Here is a 26,654-nt window from a genome sequence, read left to right as displayed (position 1 = left end):
CCTATTTGTCTACAAAATAAGATCCAATTTGATAAAATTTAATAAATAATTTGAGCATTTCAGTTCTGTTCAGTCATTTAGTCATGTCTGACTCTTTGTGACCCCAAGGATGGCAGCACGCCAGGCTTCCCTGTCCATCACCAACTTCCGGAGCTAGCTCAAACTCGTGTCTTTTTGAACATTTATTGTGTTCTCTTTACCGTGGCAAGTTCTGGTATATAATGATGAATGTATATGACATTTGTTCAGTGAATGCTCATCTGTTCATTCATCCAACCCATAGCTACTGCCCAGCATTAGGAATACATAACTTACTTTATTAGACTGCCAGGGCTGCTATAACAAATTACCACAAACTTGGTGACTTTAAACAATGGATATTTATTTTCTCATAGTTCAGAAGGCTTGAAGTTGAAAATCAGCAGTGTGCTTAGGGAAGAATGTGTCCCTTACCTCTTCCAGTCTCCTGTGGCTGCAGGCATCCCTTGGCTTGTGGCCACATCACTCTAGTCTCTGCCTATGTGGTCACACTGCCTCCTCCTCGTCTCTGTCTCTTCTCTATGTGTGTCTTTTAAGGACGCTTGTATTTGGATTTAGGACCCATTTGTATAATCCAGGATTGTCTTCTCATCTCAAGATCCTAATTTGAGTGTCAAGACTGCAAAAATTCTTTCCAAATAAGGTCACATTTGGGCTTCCTATGTGCCAATAGTGGTAAAGAACTTGCCTGCCAAAGTAGGTTAGATGTAACAGACGCAGTTTTGATCCCTGGATTGGGAAGATGCCCTGAAGGAGGGCACAGCAACCCACTCCAGTACTCTTACCTGGAGAATCCCATAGAGAGAGGAGCCTGGCAGGTTACAGTCCATAGGATTGTACAGAGTCAGACATGACTGAAGAGACTGCATACATGTAAGGTCACATTCACAGATTCCTGGGATTAGGATGTGGACATATATTTTCAGGAGCCACCATGAAATCTACTACAGTGACCAAACACACATAAAAACAACAAGCAAACAAAAATATTTCTTTGCCCTCATGGAGTTTATAGTTTACTTGGGGAAATAGACATTAAATCAAGACATAATTTTAAAACATATATTATAGTTATAAAGAATAGTTATATATTGTAATTAGGTCTATGAAGGGAAGTTGCAGGGTGCTTTGAAAGATTTTAACAAGGGAACATCATTAAGGTTAGAGGGTCAGACCTCTGAACAAGTGACATTTAAGCTGACCATTAATGACTATGTCGGAGCTAAGGCAAGGGGAGGGGCTGTTAGAGAGGCTGGGGAAAGACTGTTCCAACAAACAGAACATTATTTGCAAAGGCCTTGAGATGGGGATTTGTGAATGAAGTGAAGTGAATGAAGGTCATTGTGGCTGGCGTGTACTGAGCAGGGGGGAGTGGAGTGAGCTGAGACTGAGTCACATCAGGGAGGGACTTGAGAGCCATTATTAGGACTTATGGAAACCTAAGTACAATGAGGAACCAGTGATGTATTTTAAACAGGAGGATTTGAATTGGTTTTTTAACTGTTACTGCAGCTAATATTTAGAACTTGTGTTCTTGGGAAACAAGATTGAAAGCAGAAGAAAAGGAAATTCTAGGTAAGAGATAGCTAAAGCTTGGTCCAGGGTAATAGCAGGAGGGATGAGGGAAGTGAAAGGATTCAAGTTACACATTGCAGGTAGAGCTGACATGGTTTGGGGAAGGACTGGCTATGGAGAAATGAGGCAGGGGGAAGCTTTGAGGATGGCTTTCAGTCTGTTGGAGGAACAGGCACTAAACAAATGGCCATAATAAAGGGATTCATAAGGTGATTAAATAATACAGATGAGAGAACTTCTGATAGTGCCTGGAACAAGGTAGGGTTGGTAATGGGTAGAATGCCAAAGGCCTCAAAGAATATTCCTTAGGTAAAGTGGTGGAGAAGAGCATTTCTTACAGAGGAGGAGCATGAGGAAAAATATACAGAGATAGGAAGGTGCACGGTATGTTCAGGGAACAGGGAGGATCCCTTGGAGGAAGCAGGAAAGCAAATGTTTGTGTTCCCAACAGCATCTATCTCTTTTTAATGTTTATCGTGGTCCTTTGGGCACAGTAGTGTCTTGATTCTTCTTGCGACCTGTCCTTCCTATCATAAAACTATTCAAACTGAATGTGACCATCTCAGACAATACCATTCAACCAACAACTACAGACTCACAAGTTCCTAAACTGAGTACACATTCAGTTCAGTCCCTCAGTCATGTCTGACTCTTTGCAACCCCATGGACTGCAGCATGCAAGGCTTCCATGTCCTTCACCAACTCCCAGAGCTTGCTCAAACCCATGTCCATCGAGTTGGTGATGTCATCCAACCATCTCATCCTCTGTTGTCCCCTTCTCCTCCTGCCTTCAGTCATTTCCAGCATCAGGGTCTTTTCTAAGGAGTCAGTTCCTCACATCAGGTGGCCAAAGTATTGGAGCGTCAGCTCCAGTCCTTCCAATGAATATTCAGGAATAATTTCCTTTAGGATTGACTGGTTTGATCTCCTTGCAGTCCAAGGGACTCTCAAGAGTCTTCTCTAGCACCACAGTTCAAAAGCATTAGTTCTTCAGCGCTCATCTTTCTTTATGGTCCAACTCTCACATCCATACATGAGTAGTAGGAAAACCATAGCTTTGACTAGGCAGACCCTTTTTGGTAAAGTAATGTCCGCTTTTTAATAAGCTTTCTAGGTTTGTCATAGCTTTTGATTTCTTTAATCCAGATATGGTTGGTTGATGGTTTAGTCACCAACTTGTGTCTGATTCTTGTGACCCTATGGACTATAGCCTGCCATGCTCCTCTGTTCATGGGATTTCCCAAGCAAGAATACTGGACTGGGTTGCCATTTCCCTCTCCAGGGGATCGTCTCAACCCAGGGATTGAACCAGGACCTCCTGCACTGTAAGTGGTCTCCTGCATTGCAGGCAGATTCTTTACCATCTGAGACACCAGGGAAGCCCAGATATGGAAGATGCCCTATGACTAAGTGTCACTTTTTAGAAGTTGGCAGGAAATGTGAACTTTCTTCTGGAAGTCACACCATGTGCCCATGATAGACTTGTTTAGTTTTTAAGTGAATAGCCAAAATTTCAGGCTCTTTTCTTCTCAGTGTACATGAGTAGTAGTAGTTAGGTAGTGTTGTGATGCAGCAAAAAGTAGGGGGTGGAGTGGAAGGAAACAACTGAAGTCAGGGTGAGTTGGATATATCACACAACCTTCTTCCTGCCATCAGCATAACGTGTTTACACCACAAATCTGACCCTTTCCCTCCAGTGTTCAAAGCCTTTTGATAGTTCCATTCACCTGTATCTATAGTTTCCAAAATAGTTTCCACTGATACGCATGTGGCAAATTACAATCACGGGGTGGCACTATTCTGCAGAGTAAGACCCAGGGTCACTGACACTTCTGGGCATGCCAGCTGTACTTCTCCCCTTTATCTCACAGGCAGGAAAATGTATGGGAATGCAAGAGCCTGGAAGTGACACTTTTTAACAGGGATAACTGATGTGCTTTCATATACTGCCCAAGTAAATGTTGCAAATATGGGGGATTTTAGGGTCAACGATTATTGGTTTCTGAGAAAAGAAGCTCACTCAAATTAAAAATATATATATACCAATACTTTGGCCAACTGATGCAAAGAGCCGACAATCATTGGGAAAGACCCTGATAACTGGGAAAGATTGAAGGCAGGAGGAGAAAGGGGTGACAGAGGATGAGATGGTGGGATGGTATCACCACCTCGATGGACATGATTTTGAGTAAACTCCAGGAGTTGGTGATGGACAGGGAGACCTGGCGTGCTGCAGTCCATGGAGTTGCAAAGAGTCAGACAAGAGGGAGGGACTGAACACCAACAACAAATGTCTTAATTTTATTTAGCTTATTGTGCTTAGCACGACTAGGAGCATTTTTAAGGGGCTGAATACCAGGATTGGCAGCAGTGTTACCAAAGTTTTTCATGGCTGTACTCTGGAATATGGGTGCCTATCCCAAGGGTCACTTTTCTAGAGATGACTGAGTTTAAAAAAAAGAGAGAGCCATGTGCAAATTAATTCTTTCTACTGCAACCTCTACTACTGATAACCACTGATTTATTAAGTTTCTTACCATATACTAGGTAGAATGACAAAGATGTACAAACATTATTTAATAATTAAAATAAATACTAGACTCGTTGATCATTATCCCCATTTTATAGGAGAGATAAGTGCAAGTGAGAGTTAAAGAATGCTCTCAAATTCAAATCCTTGTTGTATCAGAACTAATCTCAGAAAGGAAGGTCTCATTTAAAATTATATGATCTTCATCACTATTCATACTTTTTTCCATATTTATAAATTTACAAGAAAATTGCTACCCAGGACACATATAGAAGAGACTCTGTATTTCTAATCACCCTGGAGACATCCCTTAGAGAATAGTCATGGGTAACAGGAGCCTCTGAAGGTACTTTCTTCTCCCCAAGGTGTAGGAAGGCAGACAAAAGCCGTGGAGAACTTTGCCTTGGCACTCTTTGACAACATTCCACAAACCATACTGCTTCCTTGCTCTTTCGTTCTTCCTTCCTCCCTCCCTCCCTCCCCTGTTTCCCCTCAGTCCCTTCCCTCCTTCCCTCGAGCACCCTCTTTCCTCCATTCTACCCTCCCCCCTCTCTCCCTCCCCACTCCTTTCTCCCCCCCCATCCCCCGCTTCTTTGGTGATCCATTCTCCTGTCTTCCTTCACAATTCCCAGTTAGACTGTGATCCAAGCATTCTTAATTATAAGGCATTCTCATCTCTTCATAGGTGCTCCTTATATGTTTTGATTGATGACTGCTCAGCGGTGGAATTACAACCACATCAGCTGAATCACCTTCAACATTAGTGCAGTGACAGATGTTACATACATCTTTTTCTCTCTGCCGTTTAGAAGGAGCTTAGCATCTACTCTAAGAGATTACAGTCTCTATGGGGGATCCAGACATGTGGAAAATGGCTCCAACACATGGCAGGGATCAGGGTTATAAGCAGGTACAACATATAAAGGGAGTGAAAAGAGAATGATTGGGGAGAGGTGGAGGAGCTTCATTTAAACTAGATCCTGCAGATGGGGAAGGATTCCAATAAATGAGAATGGGATGGAGTAATCCTGGAGGAGGGCAGAGATGAGCAAAGTGATGGAGGTAGACACATAGGAGTTGTGGTCGGGAAAAGATCCATCATCAGTTGTGGTTTGATCAAGGATATAAATATATGCTGCCAGAACATTTTAAGATGAATTATGGGAAAATAGAGGAATGAACTATTTTTTTTTAATTATGGAGAGAAGCTTTTGCTCCACATGAAATTTTGGCACCATATTTGTTGAAGGGCACTCATTTCCTTTTTTACTTCCATCATCATTTTCATTGTTGTCATAATCACCATTATTAAACTTCATGACTGTGAGCTTTTTACAAGTTCTCATTCATGGCTTCATTACATATTTAATACCTCTTCATTTTTCGGTGGAAAGTAATGAAAACAGCAAATGATGCTGGCTAATACAATAAAAAGGATATGTTGCCGCATGGTATTGTTCAGGCTTTAAGAAGATATGCCATGATGGGGCAGGATGGGATTTCTTTTGCTCTCTCTGCTTTGACCTCTTTGGGTCCAACTTTATCATAAGGGGTGTTCCCTTTAGGCATCCACACTGTTGCTTTCTGGCTCTTTTTGTCTCAGTATTTCTAGAAGAAGTCTGGATGAACAAGATTAAGTTTTCTGCTAGTCCTTGAATCAATTAGTCTGGTCAAGGGGATGGAGTGTGATGAAGAGTGTTTACTGGCTTAGCTTGGGTCCTCTGTTCTATTCCAGAACTGTAGATATTGTCAGCTTCTGAGAAATCATATTCTTCTCCAAATGGGAACTAAGGGATTTAGGAAGGAAGAAAGGGAGTGGGTGTGGGTGGGGTGAATGCTAAAGAGGGGCTTAAAGAATATCCTTTAGAGAAATATAGGTACTTTTATTGCTGTTTTGTAGCTGAAGAGTGGACATTTATAGTGCTGTTAGTTGTGCAAAGATGAAATAGTTCCCCCTTTTTTTTTTGGAAGGTTATATACATGGAGAGAAAAAAAATTTTATATCTTATGTGACTTCAGAAGTGATAAAATGCTACTATCCCCTCTGGAAAGACAGGGCAGACAAGTGTCTTGTGATCCTGAACTAGTTAGTAAAGTCTTGCTGTTGTTCGGTTGCTAAGTAGTGTCTGACTCTTTGTGACCCCATGGACTGTAGCATGCCAGGCTCCTCTGTCCTCCACTATCTCCCAGAGTTTGCTCAAATTCATGTCTATTGAGTTGGTGATGCTATCTAACCATCTCATCCTCTGCTGTCCCCTTCTCCTGCCTTCAATTTTTCCCAGCATCAGGGTCTTTCCCAATGAGTCAGCTCTTCGCATCAGGTGGCCAATGTATTGGAACTTTAGCTTTAGCAAGAGTCCTTCCAGTGAATATTCAGGATTGATTCCCTTTAGGATTGACTGGTTTAACTTCCTTGCAGTCCAAGGAACTCTTAAGAGTCTTCTCCAGCTCCTCAATTCGAAAGTATCAATTCTTCCGTGCTCAGCCTTCTTTATCAACCAAAGTTCTCTTACCTTCTGTTTTTTTCTTGGGGGTGGGGTGAGGAGGAGGGGTGAAAAATAAGAAAATAGTAGCACCTACTTCACAGAGTTATTGAGGGGATGAAATGAGACATTTACTGATCCAGGTGACCAAATGCCTTTCCATTCATTATGCATTTAATTTTTACAATTTCCAGGAAAGTAACTAAGAACATCAAATCTAAGAGATAAAGTTCCTTAGGCTGATGAATTTCCTCTGGTTATTAGCCACAGGAAACCCTAGACCCAACCAAGTCTTGTGATTCCAAGCCTTACGCATTCTCTTTCCACTACACTATGCTGCTGCTTAATGAGATCCCTAGCTCTCTGTGTCTTTGCCTTGCCTTTAACAGGATCCGCATTGAGGGAACTACACATGCAAATTATTATTAGCATGAAAACGGGTAATTATTATTTTTTACATTTGCATCATCACAGATAATCTTTTTGTTACACATTCTTTAGCCTGAATGCCTGAACGAGAGGGCTTTCGGTTCATTCAGATGGTCATTAATTCTAAATAAGAAATTCATTTACTGTCACTCATGTTGCTTAAACAATGCAAAGCAAAGAGTGAGTGCAGAGCAATTTCAGGCTGTAAAGGCTGGGACAGAAGCTGGAAATCACCTAGCCCAACCTTTTAATTTACATATGAGCGAAATGAAGGCCTGAATAGAGAAGGTCATACAATTAATTAGTGGCAGAGCTGGGACTAGCACGCAGTTTCTTTACCTCTATGCCAAAGTCTTGCCATTAAATCATGAATGCTGATCATCGGAATGCTATTTGGTTAGGAATTCCCTGATTACTTAAAACACATTGAGGGCTTAGGATAGAGACCCTTAATGTGCTAAAGGTTCCAAAATGAAAATATATGAAGAATCTTTCACAAATTCCCTTGTGTTATATTAATTTTAATCTTCATTATTTCTACAAGGCACTTGTAGAGGGGAAAAATAAGTATCTGTATCTACTAAATGGTCTCATTTGAGTCCTGCCAATGTAAAGGTATGAACTAAAAACATTTTACATTAAAACAGAGCAAATTGCTTATGGTAACCATTGCATAATGAAGGAACACAATGAAGAATTAAGTTCAAATTACTTATCAGGTCTCTTCCATTTTCTAAGTTTTTAAAGTAGAAAATTGCACAGTATAATTACAGCAAGTTAATTTGCATTCATATTACAATTCAATGAGCAATTACATTCTTTTTTATTTAAAAAAATATTTTATAAAGTATGATTTGCATCAGTATGTTTCCAGGAAAGAGTGGCAACTTTTCCCTTGTGAGGTTTTCATACACATTCAACCTTGAAGCTTATATCTTCTGGTATAGAGTTATAGCCTCTTATTGGCTTTTTGGGACAGGAGAGGAGAGAACCATTTGAAGTATGACTATGGTTTTTGACAAGAACTCTTCAAGGCATCATTGAATATCAGGGTTTAGAAGGAGAATTTAAAGGTCTTATTGCTCAAGAGTTCTTTCTCCCCTTCACTTCCTCCATCTTAAGCTTGAATTTCTCCATCGAATTCCTGCCAAGCTATCAGCCAACCTATATTTGATTAACTCCTGTGCTAAGAAATTCTTTGCCTCTGATGACTCCCTCATCATCACTGGTCAGTGCTTTCATTTTGTGAAAGATGCTCCATTTTGGCCTAACTATCCTTTTATTAATGTACTTTAAAGGATGCTTTTTTTTTTTTTTAAAGGATGCTTTTTTAAAAGAAAAAACACTCATTGCTTTGGCAGGGCTATGCACAAGAACACTTTATTCATGACTTGAAGTATTAGCATGAATATCTATGTTGGGCCATCGTAATGTTCAATTGCTAAGTTGTGTCCGACTCTTTGTGACCCCATAGACTACAGCACACCAGTGTTCCCTGTCATTCACTATTTCCTGGAGTTTGTTCAAACTCACATCCATTGACCCAGTGATGCCATCCAACCATCTCATCCTCTTTCTCCCCCTTCTCCTGCTTTCAGTTTTTTGCCACATCAGGGGCTTTTCCAAGGAGTCAGTTCTCTTCATCAAGTGGCCAAAGTACTGGAGCTTCAGCTTCAGCAGCAGCCCTTCCAATGATTATTCAGAGCTGATTTCCTTTAGGATTGACTGGTTTGATCTCCTTGCTGTCCAAGGCACTCTTAAGAGTCTTCTGCAGCACCACAGTTTGAAAGTATCAGTTCTTTGGTGCTCAACCTTCTGTATCATCCAATTTTCACATCCATACATGACTACTGGAAAAACCTAGCTTTGACTATATGGACCTTTTTTGGCAAGGTGATTTCTCTGCTTTTTAATACGCTGTCTAGGTTTGTCATAGCTTTTCTTCCAAGGAACAAATGTCCTTTAATTTCATGGCTGGGGTCACCATCCATGGTGATTTTGGAGCCAAAAAAAATAAAATCTGCCACTGTTTCCATTTTTCCCCCCATCTTTTTGCCATGAAGTGATGGGATTAGATGCCATGATCTTAGTATTTTGAGTATTGTTTTAAGTAACGTGGTTCCCATAAAGATATGGAGTCTGACTGGCTGCTCCACTTTCTCTGTGATTGCTCTTTTTAAAATTGTTTAAATTAAGATAAAATAGACATATATTGAAATACATAGATCATTAGAGTAGCTGGATCAGTTTTGGAAAATGTATTTGCCTATGTAAACCAACTCCACATAAAAGATATAGTATATTCCACTATCCAAGAAAGCACCTTTTGCCCCTTCCCAGGCAATTTCCTTCCACAGAGGCCTAATTTTATTTTTTTTTAATTTTATAAATGATGGCATTTACTTATTTTTAAAAATCAAACCATTGAAAATAATTAGACACTGGATAATTTAGTTTTTTAAAAAAAATTTTATTGGAGTATATTTGCTTTACAATGTTGTGTTAGCCTCTACCTTATAGCAAAGCGAATCAGCTATATGTATCTGTATATCCCTTCTCTTTTGGATTTTCTTCCCATTTAGGTCACCACAGAGCACTCAGTAGGGTTCCCTGAGCTATTCTGTCGTTTCTCATTAGTTATGTATTTCATACATAGTGTCCATAGTGCATATATGTCAATCCCCATCTCTCAATTCATCTTATTCTCCCTTTCCCTGTGGTGTCCATACATTTATTCTCTAAGTCTGTGTCTCTATTTCTGTTTTGCAAATAAGATCATCTATACCATTGTTCTAAATTCCACATATATACATTCATAAACAATATTTGGTTTTATCATATCATAATTTTTCTTATCATATTTTTTTCCTGTTTCTGATCCTCATATAGATGGAATAATAATAATGTCCTTTTTTGAATCTGATTTCTTTTATTCAATTCTTTAAGAAACATTTATCCATGTTGCTGTACCTATCTATAGTTTATTTTGTTTCTTGCTTAGTAGTGTTCTACTGTATGGATAGTCTATAGTTTGTTTATTCATTCCACTGTGGAAAGGGATTTGTGTTGTTTTCAGTTTGAGCTATTATGAAAAAAAATGCTGCTATAAACTTTCTAGTATATATGTTTGTGTGTATATACATGTTTTATTTCTCTGGGGTATATAACTACGAGTAGATGCCTACAAGTGCCTAGAGTAGATGTACACTTATTGTTGGTTATTTAGTTGCTAAGTCCTGTCCAACTCTTTTGAGACTATGTGGATTTTAGCCTGCCAGGCTCCTCTATCCATGGGATTTCCCAGACAAGAATCCTGGAGTGGGTTGCTGTTTCCTTCTCCAAGGGATCTTCCCAACCCAAGGCTTGACTTCACATCTCTTGAATTGGCAGGTAGATATTTTTACCATTAAGCCACCTGGGAAGTGCAGATGTACCCTTAATTTGATTTTTTAAAAAGTGCCAGGCAGTTTTTCAAAATTGTGATACCATTCCTTATGATTAATGATGTACATCTTTCTGTTCAGTTCAGTTGCTCAGTCATGTCTGACTCTTTGTGACCCCATGGACTGCAGCATATCAGGCTTCCCTGTCCATCACCCATTCCTGGAGCTTACTCAGTCTCATGTCCATTGAATCAGTGATGCCATCCAACCATCTCATCTTCTGTTGTCCCCTTCTTCTCATACATCTTTACATATGCCTATTGGCTATTCAGTTTATCTCAGTCTGTGAAGCATCTGTTCCAGTATTGTGTTCATTTTAACTAGGTTGTCTTTTTATTATTAAATAAGAATAGTCATATTTTCTGGATTTAAGTCCTTTGTCAGATATATGTTTTGTGAATATTTTCTCCAGGTTTATAGTTTACCATTCATTTTCTTAAATGTTATCTTTTGATCAGCACATGTCTTAAACTTCAATAAAGTTCAATTGATTTTTTTTTTCATTTATGTTCAGTGATTTTCTGTCCTCTCTAGGAAATCTGTGCATCCCTCCACATCATGATGATACTCCGTAATTTTCTCCTTTAGAACTTTTACTATTGTAGCAATTATATTTTGGCCTATGTATGGTATGAGAAGGATTTCAAGGTTAATTTTTTTCCCCATATGTTTAAACAGTTGTTCATGTTTTAAAGACTTTTCTTTCCTTAATGAGTAACAGTCACACCTTTGTAAAAAAAAAAAAAAAAAAAAGTCAATTGATGGCCTATATGTTGGTCTATTTCTGATTCTCTATTCTGTTCCACTGATCAATTTATCTATTCTTAACGCCAGTATCATACTATTTTGACTATCATAGCTTTATAGTAAGTCTTGAAGTCATATAGGATAAGCTCTCTAATTTTGCTCTTCTTTATCAGATTATTTTGGTTATTGTAAGCCCCTTTGCATTTCCATATACATTTTAGTATTAGTTCATCAATTTCTTGAAAAAATATGCTGAGTTTCTATTGCAATTGTGCTAAGTTTACAGTTCAACTAGGGGAGAAGCTGACAGCAACACTGAGTTTTCCAAACTGTGAACACGGTATGCCTCTCCATTTATTTGGGTCACCTGTAATTGTTTTCACCAACATTTTGTAAGTTTTGGTGGAGAAAACTTGCACAACTTTTATTCAATCTACTCCTAAGTATTTTGTGCTGCTGCTGCTGCTGCTAAGTCGCTTCAGTCATGTCCGACTCTGTGCGACCCCATAGACAGCAGCCCACCAAGCTCTGCCGTCCGTGAGATTCTGCAGGCAAGAATACTGGAATGGGTTGCCATTTCCTCCTCCAATGCATGAAAGTGAACAGTGAAAGTGAAGTCGCTCAGTCGTGTCCAACTCTATGCGACCCCATGGACTGCAGCCTACCAGGCTCCTCCGTCCATGGGATTTTCCAGGCAAGAGTATTGGAGTCGGGTGCCAATGCCTTGAGGTACTGTCATAAATGGCATCTACTTTTCTTCATTTTCCAGCTGTCTGACTGACTGTATAACTTTGGATAAGGTATTTATCCTCTCCGAATTTGTTTCTGACCTATAAAATGTGAGTTCATGTTCTTCTTAGAAGAAGGTCTGGTGTAAATATGCACAAATAGTTTTTAGGGGTTCTTTTTATTATTATATTAAAAAGGATAACTTAGAAAGTTCATAATGCAGTTCTTGGTATATCAGAAATTATTCTTTTGCTCAAAAGTGAAAAACAAACAAACAAAAACAACTCAAACTGGCCTAAGTAATAGAGGGAATATTTTGGCTCACATAACTGAAAACTCTGGAGTGGGATCTGGTAGTTGGGCTGAGGCATGACTAAACCAAAGCCCTTCAACAATGCCCTCATAAATCTCTATTTTCCCATCTTTTAGTCCTGTATTCTTCTCGTGTAGTTTCATTCTCCAAAGGCTTCTCTTATGGAACGGGTTTCGGCAGCTACAGACTTTCCAGTGTCCAGTCCAACGGTAGAGGGAAAACATTCTTCCTAGTTGCTCTGTCACAAGTAAACAGGTCACCTATTTGACCATCTCTGAATTGTGGCCAAGAAATGTGTAGCACCTGCCCATCCCTCGAGCTTTGGGTAGAGTCAGCTCTCCTATAACTAAAGAGAAAAAAAAAAAATTATTGGGTAGGGGATGGTCTCCCAGGAGAAGAAAGAGGAATGGCCCCAAAGGGGCAAACAACAAATTTTGTCATATCTCTAACACAGTAGCCACAAAATGTATGTAGCCATCAGCTGTATCAGATGGTGGGCATATTCTCCTCTGGCTCTGATTCTCTTTAGGCATCAGAGACTCAATCGTTTTTCTGATCTCATTCAGTCTAGTTCTGTTTTCAAGCGCTAATATCACCTTAAGCTCTACTTTGTGAGTGAAAAAATTGGGGGTTTGTATTGGAACTTAAGAGCCTTTCGACAATCACTTTAGCTCTCCTTGTTGTTTCTACTGTGCATTTAGCTAAAAAGAGCAGATTGGTGGCATAAATACAATTGCAGTGTTGCTGCTCTTCCCCACCCCCTCCTTGGAAAAATAAAAGGAGTGCTATTTATAGCGACTGCAAAACCAAAGTCAAGTTTAGTAACATTGCTGCACAACCTTTCCCTGGAATCAAGCGAGGCTAGTGTCATGAAAGAAAGGAACTCCTGTTTTGATGAAGTCATACAGAAAAATTTTTTCATTGGTTTTGAATGTTTTACTTGTATGTCCAGAACATACAAGAACAGTATCTGAAGTATGGTTAATGAAAGATTTTACAAAATACTTTCTTTTCTGCTTAAAAACAAAACAAAACAAAACCTGGACCTATTTACTTTTACACTAAATTCCAAAGTCCTGAACATGGCAAACAAGACCCTTTGCAGTCTATGTCGCTTCTCTGGAGTCAACCATATGTGTGTGTGTGTGTGTGTGGATGTGTGCCCTACTCCTCACAACCCTGTGGGCTGTGCCCCTGCCCCAGGCTCTTCTGTCCATGGAATTTTCCAGGCAAGAATACTGGAGTGGGTTGCCTTTTCCTACTCCAGGGCATCTTCCCAACCTAGGGATCGAACTCAGGTCTTGCTTCTCCTGCATTGGCAGACAAAATTCTTTACTATGTGCACCACCTTGGAAGCCCTCGAGTCAATTGTAGCCACAACCAGAGAACAATCTCTGCTATGATTTTGTATATTCTCTTTTCTTTGTCTGAAATACCTTTCCTTGGTTCACATGATCATTCAGTTTTCTTTCAAGATGGTATCACTTCCTTCATGAAATCTCAGCATCCTGCTCTGGGTTAAATGCCCAGATTTGATGCTCACCTAGCATACTTAGCACTGTCACTGTGTAGCATTTATTGTGATGCAATACAATGTTGTATTTCTTTCATGAGCCTATAAGTTGTTTAAGAGCAACTTTTTTTCTTTTTGTTTTCTTTCTCAGCCAATGCCCAACAGTGTGCCTAGTATAAAATAAACAATCAGTAATTATTTTTTGAAAAAAATGAATAAAATCTGAGTATGAACATGAGTTTAAATGAAAAGGATGAGAAGCTTATATACCTTTGGTATTAAGCTTTGAAAATTTTGTGCATTCTGTGTATTAGCATACTTTGAACACATGATATTTCTAATAAGCTGGGTAGAAGTGCTCCTACTGAATGTTATTCAAAATTTTATTAATTTGAGAGTTTTATGTGTAGAGAAATATTAGCATATTCCTGGCATATGTAAGCACTACAAACTATTTAATAAACACTGGCCATGGAATAATTTGTGTTTCAAACCCTCAGAGCTTACAGCGCAAATTCATTTTATTATACTTCATCCAATGAGAGGTAAATTTGAAATGATTGTAGGAATAAACAGAATTTTAAATAATGTATAATACACAGAATGAACTACTTTTTATCCCTTTCTTTGGAGGAGTGATTATTGCTGACTGGATTTATTATTTCTGACGTTTGATTTTGCCTTCAATTGCAGATCAGTCTCAAACAGTACTTATATCGGCTGCCCTTCTGGGTGTCTGGAGAATCATGTGCATAGGGATGAATTACGTGAAGTTCCATAGAACTCCTTTCTGTCCATCTGCATGCTACTCATGCCCATGTTTTTTATTCAGTTGACTCAGGGCTCTGTAAAGGCAGGATATGTTTCTGATTTATCATCATTATTTCCAATGCCTCCCACAATGCCTGATATATAACATGGACTCTATAAACGTTAGTTGATTTAAAGTGAACTATTTTGGAATTGTTCTGGAATGAGAATCGATGTTTACTGACTGACTTATTCAATGCTAGCCATGTTCAATATATTTTTCCATTCAAAGCTTGCACAATGTCCTGAAGCAGGTATCACTACTGTAGAACTGAGAATTTTGAAGTTCAGAGAAGTAAGTAACTTATCAAAGATGACTCAGGATACAGTACACACAAGAGGAGTACTTCACTACCTGGACTGTCAAGAAGGTTAAATGCGTTAATGAATGGAGAGCACCCAGAATGCCGCCTGGAATCCTGGAGTATAAAAAGCAATGCAAAGATGCTCAACATCACTCATTATTAGAGAAATGCAAATCAAAACCACAATGAGGTACCACTTCACACCAGTCAGAATGGCTGCGATCCAAAAATCTGCAAGCAATAAATGCTGGAGAGGGTGTGGAGAAAGGGAACCCTCCTACACTGTTGGTGGGAATGCAAACTAGTGCAGCCACTATGGAGAACAGTGTGGAGATTCCTTAAAAAATTGCAAATAGAACTACCTTATGACCCAGCAATCCCTCTGCTGGGCATACACACCGAGGAAACCAGAATTGAAAGAGACACATGTACCCCAATGTTCATCGCAGCACTGTTTATAATAGCCAGGACATGGAAACAACCTAGATGTCCATCAGCAGATGAATGGATAAGAAAGCTGTGGTACATATACACAACGGAGTATTACTCAGCCGTTGAAAAGAATTCATTTGAATCAATTCTGATGAGATGGATGAAACTGGAGCCAATTATACAGAGTGAAGTAAGCCAGAAAGAAAAACACCAATACAGTATACTAACACATATATATGGAATTTAGGAAGATGGCAATGACGACCCTGTATGCAAGACAGCAAAAAAGACACAGATGTGTATAACGGACTTTTGGACTCAGAGGGAGAGGGAGAGGGTGGGATGATTTGGGAGAATGGGAATTCTAACATGTATACTATCATGTAAGAATTGAATCGCCAGTCCATGTCTGACGTAGGGTGCAGCATGCTTGGGGCTGGTGCATGGGGATGACCCAGAGAGATGTTGTGGGGAGGGAGGAGGGAGGGGGGTTCATGTTTGGGAACGCATGTAAGAATTAAAGATTTTAAAATTTAAAAAAATAAAAAATAAATAAATAAATAAAATAAAGGAAAAAAAAAATAAAAAGCAATGCATACATCTTTGGAGAAGGCAATGGCACCCCACTCCAGTACTCTTGCCTGGAAAATCCCACAGACAGAGGAGCCTGGTGGGCTGCAGTCCATGGGATTGAGAAGAGTCGGACACGACTGAGTGACTTCACTTTCACTTTTCACTCTCATGCATTGGAGCAGGAAATGGCAACCCACTCCAGTGTTCTTGCCTGGAGAATCCCAGGGACAGAAGAGCCTGGTGGGCTGCCATCTCTGGGGTCACACAGATTCGGACACGACTGGAGTTACTTAGCAGCAGCACCAGCAGCATACATCTTTGTTGTTCTTACTACTTTGCTATTCATCAGGGTAGATGATAAAAGAATGTTTATTGTTTTTTACGCCATACATAATACAAACTATATTGTTATTTAAAAGAGAGTTAAAGAAATACCCTAATATTTATGCGAGTAGTTTCTTGACACGTTTGGCATAAAAACTTAAAATGGTACTTTAAGATGTGATTTGGTTTAACCTTGAAGACTATCAGGTGTTTGGTGGGCAGCTTGTTTGCTGTTAGAATCTGTATAACTTTCCTTCAGCCTGGAGCTGGGAACAGCTGTAGCTTGTTGCCCCTGTCAGATTTAAAAGGAATTTTCTGAGTTTCCTTGGTGGACATTCTCCAAGGCTGAAAAGAGAGTTTTACAAGAGTGCCTTCCATTTTTATCCCTCCACCTCTCAGTGTCAGGTATTATCCTCAAAGTCTGTAATCATAACCTCATTTGAAAACAGAACAAGAAGGAAGAGAGGTGAAGTCCACAGCTCTCAAAGGCAAGGCCTTAAAATGTATGTAAATAGTTTTGATGTTTCACAGCTGTCTCAAGCATTGAGAAACTTCAGTGGTTTTGGGGAGAGTCGATGAAGTTAAACCTATGTTCACTCACCTAGGTTTGACATTTGTCCCAGTTGTTTGAAGTGCATGATGGTTTTCTACACCCACTTTCCCTATTTCAGTGAGGTCTTGGGAAATTTGTCAATGTCCCCTGGTTTTCTTTGTATTGAATTCAGACTCTGGAGGTCTGTCTTTATGGAAGAGAAAACTGAAGTGTTTTATTAATAGAGTTGTCTGGTGAGCCTGAACTTCCTACTGATGTATCTTAAGTGTTCTGTAATAATTCTTGCCACTTTCTAGAAGTTTAGAAAAGTTGGAGAGACTTGAGCCACTTTCTCTGGGCCCCACCATTAGGCTGGCTGGTCATACCCAGAAGTAAACAGAAGGAATTATATCCACCATTCACGGGTGGGACCTCCCTCCCACCTTGTTGGGAGTTCTCTTCAACCAACTTTTCTCCCAAGATTGCATCCTGCCAGTGACCTCACACTTTTTTTCCTGTCTCCATGTAAATTGCTATCTTTTCAGGAGGTGCATGACAGCCTCTGTTTGCTGGGGCCTCCATTTGTACAGAAGCTGTTATTATGGAATAAGTTTAATGGGTCGTGAATTTTGTGGAGGCAGGGAGGGTCTCTCGATGACTTTGTATGTACCAGCCATGGACCTACTGGCTCTGCAAGGAGTGCATTAGGCTAAATATTTTTAGCCCATTGACTCTGGAAGTAATAACCCTAAATGCTTCATTAAATTTTCATGGGTGAGTGATGGAAACCATGGAGGGGGGGATGCAAAACCCAAATAGGCCACATTTGCTTCATTATTACCCAGCTGGGGGACAGGAGTGTGGCCCTTAAAAAGAGTAAAGATAAACTTTTAAAGGAACTGCGGCCAGTATCTTATTTTCTTTCCCTGCTCCAACAGCGCAGGACTGGACTCGATTTTTTTTTTTTTTTTCCTTTCACACCTGGCATTCAGGACTCTGAAGATGGGTGTGCAAACAGGCATTCACTGGAATTAAATCCAGTCTCAGGGTTGAAGAATTTATTTCCTGACGAACACACTATTTTCTGCAGTTTGGCGGATCTGGGTAAGCTAGGGCCAGTTAGGGAGCCATTGATTACATCCTGCCTGGGCCTTCCCCTTTGCATGTTCTAATCTGGGGATTGTTTACCCCAGGGCATTCCGAGAACCAGAGTTGCCGGGAAGAAGGCAGGGGGAAGCACTGGGTGTTAACTGGGCCCTGAGTGCCTCCCTGGGTCTCTCGAAAGCGTGACAGATGCATGCCTCCTCCCTCTCCCTCTCTCAACTTTGCTAGGAAGCCTCAATGAAGACAGGGGCGCACAGACGAGGGTTGGCCTCTGGGAACTAGCGCCCCCTCCTGCGCAGGGGAGTTGGGGCCACACGCCCGCCCCGGACCTGCCCTGTAGTTTTTGAGCACTGGCGCTCTTTTCAGTTTGGGTCTGCGCAGGTTTAGAGGCCTGGGAGGATAAGAGTCGACTAGAGGAAAATGAGGGAGGCCAGGCGGAGGCGGCCGGTGGCGATGGTGAGTAGCAAAAACAGTGGATACTTTGTGGAAAAACCCAAGTCTAGAGGCTTTTACCCCATCTCGCCCTCACTCCCCTTCTCCGCCCACGTAGCCGGGGCGGGGGCCCAGCGCTCTGGGCTCAGCTCTCCCCCTTCTACGCCGGGATGGGGAGTGAGCGCCAGGGCTCCAGAGGCTCGACTGCGAATCGCGGCGCCCCCGCTCGCTCGCTCTTCCTCCTCCTCGTCACCACCTCGACTCCGCTAAGCTTTCGGAGCGCGCTCGGGCGGCGCACAGAACACCCGGGAGGGAGCGGGAGCCGGAGCCCGCGAGGCCAGGGCGCGCGGCGGGCAGGCAGGTGAGCGGCGCTCGGCGGGCGCGGGGCCGGCGGGGCGGGGGCGCGGGAGGAGGCGGGTCTGCGCGCGGGGCGGTCTCCTCCCCCTGCTCTGACGCGGGGCCCGTGGCTCCCCGGGAGGATGGACCCAGCTCGGCGCTCGCCCGGGCTTCCCCGGGCTGGAGAGCGCGCCTGAGTGCCGCCGCCCGCCGGGCATGGGGAGCCGCTTCCTGGGCGGCTGCGGCTGCGGAGGAGGATGCTTTCGGCCAGCAGAGGTGAGGCACGGCGGGAGGCTCGCGGCCGCCGCGGAGTTCAGCACCGAGAGGTGTCAGGCGGGGACGCGGCGCCTGGATGCCCGGGAGGCTCCTCCGGGGCTCCCGGGCGCGGAGGAGGGCTCCAGGGGCGCCCCTCTCGGGAGTTTGGCTAGAAGTGCGGAGGGGATAGAGACTGCAGTTTTCTTCCCTCTTCCTCCACTTGCTGAGGGGGGAAGGCGACTCTTCTCCTTCCTTCTGGGTCTCCCCTTACCATCCCCAGTGTCACTTCTGACCACGCTCAGTTCTGTTTCCAGTCTTGCTCATCTAATGCACTTGTCTCTCTACTGGGTCCCTTGGCGCCCTCCTCCCTCCTGAGTCCCTGGCTCCAGCCATCCACGAGCCTTCCTTCTCCCGTTCCAAAACCTAGCCGATACTTCCGAGCCCTTCCCAGCCGCTCTGCCGGCGACCCCAGGTCCGACCCTCTTCCATGCTCAGCCAAACCCGGTTTTCACTTCCCTACTCTTTGGCTGCGCTGCGGTTCCGCTACGACCTGTGGAAAAACCAGATCTATCCCAGCAACCCCTACCCTTTTGCAGACACCATCGGAGCTGTACCCCGCGTCTCCTCGGAACCCATCTCTTCCCGAGTCCTCCATAGATTCGGTTCTTTGCTGCCGCCCTCTCTGTTCCACTCCCCAGCCCCCCGCCCTCCTCTCTCTTCCCCACTCGCCCCTCTTCTCTCTGCTCCAGACTCGACGCTCTGTTTCGGCCGCAGAGCTTAGCCTACCCCCGCCCCACCCCCTCATCGGGTAAACTTTAAAATCTGCGTGGTTTGGTTCATAAAGGAGCCCTGAAAGGAGAGCTCAATCGCCAAGAGAGCCTGGAGTCAGGGAGTCTAGGATGGGGGAGGTTGAGTCTTGGCGTCGTCGGAAAGGAGCTGCAGGCTGAGTATCCTAAGTCAATTTCAAAACACTGGTAGCTGCAGCCGGGACTCTCCGCCCCACGCTGTCTAGTCCCGCGAAGTATTATTGTGACCCCTGGTGGGAGGGCGCGTGTATTCTGTGCACTTTTTAAAGCACTTTAAAAAAATATATAAGTACTGGTGGACAGGACGAGGGGGGCACCGGGGAAGGTTGCCTGAGGTTGACGCCACTTTGCTCTTGCGTTGCTCCCTGCCGGACCCGATGTTTCACTCCACGTAAACTACCCTCCACCCCCAACGGCAGCACACAAGTCCTCATTGTTGGGGGTCTGCCTGGGCACTTCCGCCTGGGCTGAGAGAATCTGGAGGAATGGGGTGGGGGTGGGGAGGCGCGGGGCGCCGGGCGACCGTGGTCTGGATTTCGGCGGCGGCGGGTGGAGTGAAGAGCGCCGCTGCGCGGGCTTCCCTGCGCTCGGGCGCGGGTCTCGGCGGGTGGGGTGTGCGCCCGCGTGGGTCGGCGTCTGCCTGTGCGTTTGGAGGCTGGACACACCTGGGCTTTTAGTTCGTTTAGAAAGAAGAGCGAGTGGAGAGGCTGTGGAAGTGAGTGCGTGTTTCGCTGCCCGGAGCTCGGCTGACGGCGAGTCCTCCGAGAAAGATTCTACAATGCAGCTCCTAACGCGGCGGCGGGGGCTGGAGCAAGGATCCACTGCTGTCGGTTCTTACTCCCTCCTGCTCCCTTCCCGCTGGCCCGTTCAACGCACTTTCAAAATGTTGATGATTTTGAATAAAGGCCTTGTGGGGGTTCTACTGAAACTTTATCACACTTAACATGTTTTCGACTAATCATATAAATTAAAGGTGGCTTGTGTTCGGAACCCCCTAATTATCCGGTTCACGTTCGTACGTTTATGTGCCAATTATAGGTCTTCGGGAAATCCATAGAATTATAAACCATCCCCACCCCCTGAATTAGCACTCATTGTTTTTATTATCTCAACGATGAGTGATTCTGGATAGAACCCTGAATTGCACAGGCAAGATAAAGGAGGAGGGGGAGGTGGAGAGGTTGAACGGAAAAGGGAAGCTTCGCAGCTTCTCCCCAACCCTCCCTACCCCCCATCTCCTTCAACCCCTATCCCGACAAGGCTTGGTGACAATTCTGGAATCTGAAAGGGATCAAAGATTTTCTTGATTTCCCACTGAGAAGAGAGATCTAATCAAAGCTGTATAAAAAAGTCAACTTCTAAGCAATCAGAATTTGTCTGCTGATGTCCTTGATTGAAACCCCAGCATTCATGAATGGAGTATTGAAGAACTCGCAGAAATGGCTTTTGAAGCGCTATTGTTCTTTTCCATACACAGAGGCCCTCTTAAAGGTTTAGGAAGTTCAAAATGCGGTGATTTGAAAGACAGACATTGTAACTATTTGGCGACGCTGGGAGGATCTGATCTGCAGGGATTGGAGAAGAGGCCGAGTTGGGGAGTACAAACGCGTTGTTACCATCTTCTCGGGAAGCGCCGGCTATCAAGTGGGGATTTAGTTCTTTCTACACATCAAGCTGACAATTAAATATCTTCCTAAAGCAGATTTAGAAAATGATTTTTAGTGGTTTTTGTTTTGTTTTCTCTTTTGGGTGGTGGTTTACTTAAGGTCTAAATAGGCATATCTGGAACATTTAATCATGTTCATTGTATTCAACAATAAAATCTGAATAAAAATTACTTATTGTTGATGAAACTCATCTCACAAGCTGTTTCACAGTATGTTTGATTTGCAAGACAGATCATTGTGTGAGGCTGCAGGGAAGAGATGCTATCACTTATTGTTCATTTTCTCCCAAAGCCAGAGAGGAATCCTCTGCTTCTGCTCCCCTCTGCCCTCTTAAGACGTGTTTCTTAAATGGTGGGTGTCTGGCTTCGTCCCTGATAGTACCCTCTTAAAAATTACCTTTGGTGGATTTCTGGTGCCCGGAGCCACCCTGCAGGCAGGGGAAGAATCTTAATTGAGGCCGCATTATTTTTGATAATTCACTTAAGTCAAACATTTTGTTTTTGCTGGGGTTTAATCCTTCTCTCAGGCTGATAAAGCTAACAAAGCAAGAAAATCACAGTTTATATCTTTTGAATGGCACTTTACAAAATTGCATAAATTGAAGGCGGTTGGTCAGGAACTTTAAGTGTTACTCAGGGCTAACAAAAAATGTTCAGTGGTTGAGTTAAGTGATTGAGGATGAATCACTTGACCTCTCTGAAGCTCAGTTTCATCATTTGCACAACAGGGACAATATTCTCTACTTCTTAGGCCTGTGAGCAATTCTGTGGGGAAAAATGTCTCATGGGGCGCTTTGCCATGTAGCAGGACTTCAGGAGAATGGTAACTTTTAATAATAGCATGGAGTTCTGCTAAGGAGAGAGGATGGTATTTGGAATTGAAAGGGCAGGATGGAATCCAGGTACTGGATTGGCAAATCACCTTTTTAATAAAAACAGGAATAATTAACATTGGGGAGATTTTACTGAGAACCAGATACTGTCTTAAGCATTTGGCATTCATTTATTTAATCCTTCACTAACCTTAGGAAGCAAATACTCGTATTTGATTGATACTAAAAGTGATAATTCAGAGAGCTGGGCACAGAGAGAGTTGCTAACTGGCCCAAGGTCACGCAGCAACTAATGCAATTTAAATCCAAGCATTCAGTCCTGACTGTGTCATGTTATTTCTGAGTGTGGAGATGATCTCAGCTCTTTCCCAAGGTGGCTGTTCCATTTGGGAATAATGGAAAAGGGAGACAATATACAGCCTTGACGTACTCCTTTTCCTATTTGGAAGCAGTCTTGTTCCATGTCCAGTTCTAACTGTTGCTTGCTGACCTGCATATAGGTTTCTCAGGAGGCTAGTCAGGTGGTCTGGTATTCCCATCTCTTTCAGAATTTTCCACAGTTTATTGTGATCCACGCAGGCAAAGGTGTTGGCATGATCAATAAAGCAGAAATAAATGTTTTTTCTGGAGCTCTCTTGCTTTTTCGATAATCCAGCTGATGTTGACAATTTGATCTCTGGTTCCTCTGCCTTTTCTAAAACCAGCTTGAACATCAGGAAGTTCACAGTTCACTTACTGCTGAAGCCTGGCTTGGAGAATTTTGAGCATTACTTTGCTAGCCTGTGAGATGAGTGCAATGGTGCGGTAGTTTGAGCATTCTTTGGCATTGCCTTTCTTTGGGATTGGAATGAAAACTGACCTTTTCCAATCCTGTGGCCACTGGTGAGTTTTCCAAATGTGCTGGCATATTGAGTGCAGCACTTTCACAGCATCATCTTTCAGGATTTGAAATAGCTCCACTGGAATTCCATCACCTCCACTAGCTTTGTTCATAGTGATGCTTTCTAAGGCCCACTTGACTTCACATTCCAGGATGTCTGGCTCTAGGTGAGTGATCACACCATTGTGATTATCTTGGTCATGAAGATCTTTTTTGTATAATTCTTCTGTGTATTCCTGCCACCTCTTCTTAATATCTTTTGCTTCTGTTAGGTCCATACTGTCCTTTATCAAGCCCATCTTTGCATGAAATGTTCCCTTGGTATCGCTAATTTTTTTGAGGAGATCTCTAGTCTTTCCCATTCTGTTGTTTTCCTCTATTTCTTTGCATTGATCGCTGAAGAAGGCTATCTTATCTCTTCTTCCTATTCTTTGGAACTCTGCATTCAGATGCTTATATCTTTCCTTTTCTCCTTTGCTTTTCGCTTCTCTTCTTTTCACAGCTATTTGTAAGGCCTCCTCAGACAGCCATTTTGCTTTTTTGCATTTCTTTTCCATGGGGATGGTCTTGACCCCTGTCTCCTGTACAATGTCACGAACATAGTTCATAGTTCATCAGGCACTCTATCTATCCTATATGCAGGTCAGGAAGCAGCGGTTAGAACTGGTCATGGAACAACAGACTGGTTCCAAATAGGAAAAGGAGTATGTCAAGGCTGTATATTGTCACCCTGCTCATTTAACTTCTATGCAGAGTACATCATGAGAAATGCTGGGCTGGAAGAAACACAAGCTGGAATCATGATTTCCAGGAGAAATATTAATAACCTCAGATATGCAGATGAAACCACCCTTATGGCAGAAAGTGAAGAGGAACTAAAAAGCCTCTTGATGAAAGTGAAAGTGGAGAGTGAAAAAGTTGGCTTCAAGCTCAACATTCAGAAAATGAAGATCATGGCATCTGGTCCCATCACTTCATGGGAAATAGATGGGGAAACAGTGGAAACAGTGTCAGACTTTATTTTGGGGGCCTCCAAAATCACTGCAGATGGTGACTGCAGCCATGAAATTAAAAGATGCTTACTCCTTGGAAGAAAAATTATGGCCAACCTAGATAGCATATTGAAAATAGAGACATTACTTTGCCAACAAACGTCCGTCTGTCTAGTCAAGGCTATGTTTTTTCCAGTGGTCATGTATGGATGTGAGAGTTGGACTGTGAAGAAAGCTGAGTGCCAAAGAATTGATGCTTTTGAACTGTGGTGTTGGAGAAGACTCTTGAGAGTCCCTTGGACTGCAAGGAGATCCAACAACTCCATTCTGAAGGAGATCAGCCCTGGGATTTCTTTGGAGGGAATGATGCTAAAAGCTGAAACTCTAGTACTTCGGCCACCTCATGCGAAGAATTGACTCATTGGAAAAGACTCTGATGCTGGGAGGGATTCAGGGCAGGAGGAGAAGGGACGACAGAGGATGAGATGGCTGGATGGCATCACCAACTCAATGGAAATGAGTCTGAATGAACTCCGGGAGTTGGTGATGGACAGGGAGGCCTGGCGTGCTGCGATTCATGGGGTCACAAAGTGTCAGAAACAACTGAGCGACTGAACTGAACTGAACTGAATGGAAAAGGTGGCTCTTCAGGAGACGCAGTGGTAAAGAATTGACTTGCTAGTGCAAGAGACACAAGAAACTCAGGTTCAATCCCTGGATTTGGAAGATCCCTTGGAGTAGGAAATGGCAACCCACTCCAGTATTCCTGCCTGGAAGTTTCCATGGACAGAGGAACCTGGTGGGCTGCAGTCTATGGGGCCGCAAAGAATTGGATACTACTGGGTACAGCACAGTTAGTGTTAGCAGCAGCAGCAGACTTCCTGTAGGAGCAAACTACAGGGTGTTTTTCTGCTGCCAATGGGGCATTAGGCTGATGGTGGGCATCTTGAACACTTCTGACATTGTGATAGGTATTGGTTCACATACATCTACTGGGTTAGCATATTCAGTAACTGGTTGTACAGAGATTGCATTAGTGCTGTTGTTGGTTACCAGAGGAGGTAAGCAGAGAATCTCAAAATTAAGAGAAGGTATAACAGATGGTTAGAACTCTGGACTTAGGTGCTAGGTTCAGACATCAGTTCCCCTAGCTCTACTGCTCTGTGGCCTTGACCAGCTTATCAAACTTCTCTGTGCTTCAGTTACCTTTATAATAAGATAACTACCTGCCACATAAGATTGTTGTGAGGATTAAAGGAGTTATAACACTAGATGCTTAGAACAGTACCCAGTGGGTGATGTTATTTAACTGTTAATGTTATCCTTCAGAAGAAAGGAAAATTCTTGCTCTTGATAATCAAAAGTTTTCTGTTTGTCACTGATATTCTAAGACTTAAATATCCTTAGAGTATCTGGACTATTTTGTTTTGTTTTTTCCTTGCTAACTAGAGGTAGAGAGGAAGAGCTATATTTAAGGATTTCAGGCAAAGGTTTTGTTCTGTGTAGCTTATTGGAAATGTTTTCTCCAACATTTTCCCTCTTTGTGAAGGGAATGGAGAGATTTTCATAATGCTAAAATACGCCCATCTCATTGCACTTTTCAGCAGTTATTTTCTTTAAAAAAAAAATACTTATTTTGAGGATAATTACTCTGCAGTATTGTGGTGGTTTCCCCATACCTCAGTGGGAATCAGTCATAGGCATACTTGTGTCCCTTTCATTCTGAATCCCCCTCCCCCTAGCAGGTTGTCAGAGAGCGCCAGCTCTGGGTGCCCTGTTCAAAACACCAAACTTGTGCTGGTTATCTGTTTTACATATGGTAGTGTATATATTTTAATGCTGTTCTCTCAATCATCCAACCTTCTTCTTTGCCCACTGAGTCCAAAAGTCTCTTCTTTATATCTCTGTCTCCTTTGCTGCCCTGCACATAGGATCGTCGGTACCATCAGTCGAGATTTCATATATATGTGTGTTAATATACGGTATTTGTTTTTTTTCTTTCCGACTGACTTCACTCTCTATAATAGCCTTTAGGATCATCCGTCTCATTAGAACGGACTCAGATGTGTTCCTTTTTATAGCTGAGTGACACTGCGTTGTGTGTACACACCACAACTTCCTTATCCATTCATCCGTCGATGGACATCTCGGTGGCTTCCATGTCCAAGTCAGCAGTTATTTTCAGGGAAATAAAACAACTGGATAGATTGAACTCGTAGAGTAGTCAGTTCTTCCCAGTCTACAGATTGGAAACCAGTTCAGACTTGGGGTGATATAAAACTGCGTAGCTGAGAGGCACTGTCGGAACCCAGGATGCTTTGTTCAGTGCTCCTCCTTCTCGACCAGACTGTCTGTTATACCAGGATAGAGTTGTTGCCTGAAATACAAATAGAGCTGAAGCAGAAAGAGAAGGCAAGTGGGTGGGTGTTACCAGCGAAGAGCAGAAGCCAGCCAGATGTTCTGTACTGAAAAAAAATGTGTCCAGTAAGAAAAAGAAAATTCCCTCCTCTGGGGTTATATCCATGAAAAACTAGCACCGAACTCAGTCTATGAGATGTGTATCTGGACTTAGT

At 42.6% G+C, this 26,654-nt stretch overlaps 1 protein-coding gene across 5 annotated transcripts in view; it reads left to right on the top strand.

Annotated features, from left to right (window-relative positions):
- DAB1 (DAB adaptor protein 1) overlaps positions 1-26,654 on the top strand; it is a 1,363,191-nt gene that overhangs the window by 873,306 nt on the left and 463,231 nt on the right. Inside the window, exon 1 of one of the 5 annotated variants that reach the window (XM_060409705.1) lies at positions 18,246-18,337. The exons of 2 other annotated variants lie outside the window; for them this stretch is intronic. The gene's annotated coding sequence lies outside the window, so the exon portion shown is untranslated. Of the gene's footprint in view, positions 1-18,245; positions 18,338-18,581; positions 18,675-18,764; positions 18,926-26,654 lie in introns of those variants that run through there. 2 more of the 5 variants (XM_042248633.2, XM_042248632.2) reach the window with 2 other exon arrangements.

This window comes from Ovis aries, chromosome 1, assembly GCF_016772045.2.
Source record: "Ovis aries strain OAR_USU_Benz2616 breed Rambouillet chromosome 1, ARS-UI_Ramb_v3.0, whole genome shotgun sequence".
Classification (NCBI taxonomy): domain Eukaryota; kingdom Metazoa; phylum Chordata; class Mammalia; order Artiodactyla; family Bovidae; genus Ovis; species Ovis aries.
Note: the sequence above shows the minus strand (reverse complement) of the source record. Positions and strands in the feature narration are given on the sequence as shown.